The following is a 1,905-nucleotide window of genomic DNA, read 5'->3' on the forward strand; positions in this document are numbered from 1 at the left end:
AGTGTTCCATGAGCACTTGAGAAGAATGTGTATTCTGTTGTTTTTGGATGGAATGTCCTATAAATATCAATTAAGTCCATCTTGTGTAATGTATCATTTAAAGCTTGTGTTTCCTTATTTATTTTCATTTTGGATGATCTGTCCATTGGTGAAAGTGGGGTGTTAAAGTCCCCTACTATGATTGTGTTACTGTCGATTTCCCCTTTTATGGCTGTTAGTATTTGCCTTATGTATTGAGGTGCTCCTATGTTGGGTGCATAAATATTTACAATTGTTATATCTTCTTCATGGATCGATCCCTTGATCATTATATAGTGTCCTTCTTTGTCTCTTGTTATAGTTTTTACTTTAAAGTCTATTTTGTCTGATATGAGAATTGCTACTCCAGCTTTCTTCTGATTTCCATTTGCATGGAATATCTTTTTCCATCCCCTCACTTTCAGTCTGTATGTGTCCCTAGGTCTGAAGTGGGTCTCTTGTAGACAGCATATATATGGGTCTTGTTTTTGTATCCATTCAGCCAGTCTGTGTCTTTTGGTGGGAGCATTTAATCCATTTACATTTAAGGTAATTATCGATATGTATGTTCCTATTACCATTTACTGAATTGTTTAGTGTTGTTCTTGTAGGTCTTTTCCTTCTCTTGTGTTTCTTGCCTAGAGGAGTTCCTTTAGCATTTGTTGTAAAGCTGGTTTGGTGGTGCTGAATTCTCTTAGCTTTTGCTTGTCTGTAAACTTTTTAATTTCTTCGTCAAATCTGAATGAGATCCTTGCTGGGTAGAGTAATTTTGGTTGTAGGTTTTTCTCCTTCATCACTTTAAATATGTCCTGCCACTCCCTTCTGGCTTGCAGAGTTTCTGCTGAAAGATCAGCTGTTAACCTTATGGGGATTCCCTTGTGTGTTATTTGTTGTTTTTCCCTTGCTGCTTTTAATATGTTTTCTTTGTATTTAATTTTTAACAGTTTGATTATTATGTGTCTTGGCGTGTTTCTCCTTGGATTTATCCTGTATGGGACTCTCTGTGCTTCCTGGACTTGATTGACTATTTCCTTTACTATATTAGGGAAGTTTTCTACTATAATCTCTTAAAATATTTTCTCAGTCTCTTTCTTTTTGTCTTCTTCTTCTGGGACCCCTATAATTCGAATGTTGGTGCGTTTAATGTTGTCCCCGAGGTCTCTGAGACCGTCCTCAGTTCTTTTCATTTTTTTTCTTTATTCTGCTCTGCAATAGTTATTTCCACTATTTTATCTTCCAGGTCACTTATTCGTTCTTCTGCCTCAGTTATTCTGCTATTGAGGTTCATAGTTCCCGTTGTTTTTGGTGACTGTCTCCAGTGGCTAAGGTTGGTTCAGTGGGTTGAGTAGGTTTTCTGGTTGGGGGGACTGGTGCCTATGTTCTGGTGGATGAGGCTGGATCTTGTCTTTTTGGTGGGCAGGTCCACGTGTGGTGGTGTGTTTGGGGATGTTGGTAGCCTTATTATGATTTTAGGCAGCCTCTCTGCTAATGGCTGGGGCTGTAGTCCTGTCTTGCTATTTTTGGGGCATAGGGTGTCCAGCACTGTACGTTGCTGGTCCTTGAATGAAGTTGGGTCTTGGTGTTGAGATGGAGATCTCTGGGAGATTTTCGCCGTCTGATATTGCATGGAGCTGGGAGGTCTCTTGTGGACTTGTGTCCTGAGGTTGGTTCTCCCACCTCAGAGACACAGCCCTTATGCCTGGCTGGAGCGCCAAGAGCCTTTAATCCACACGGCTCAAAATAAAAGGGAGAAAAAGTAGGAAAGAAAGGAAGGAAGAAAGGAATGAAAGGAGGAAGAAAGGAAGAAATGAAGGAAGGAAGAAAGCAAGAAAGGAAGAGAGGAAGGAAGGGAGAAAGGGAGGAAGGAAGGGAGGAAAGAAGGGAGGA

At 40.4% G+C, this 1,905-nt stretch overlaps 1 protein-coding gene across 2 annotated transcripts in view; it reads left to right on the forward strand.

Moving 5' to 3' along the window:
* The window catches only part of SASS6 (SAS-6 centriolar assembly protein), a 66,697-nt gene that overhangs the window by 26,263 nt on the left and 38,529 nt on the right, over positions 1-1,905 (forward strand). The gene's annotated exons all lie outside the window — the stretch shown is intronic.

Source organism: Physeter macrocephalus, chromosome 4 (assembly GCF_002837175.3).
Source record: "Physeter macrocephalus isolate SW-GA chromosome 4, ASM283717v5, whole genome shotgun sequence".
Lineage (NCBI taxonomy): Eukaryota > Metazoa > Chordata > Mammalia > Artiodactyla > Physeteridae > Physeter > Physeter macrocephalus.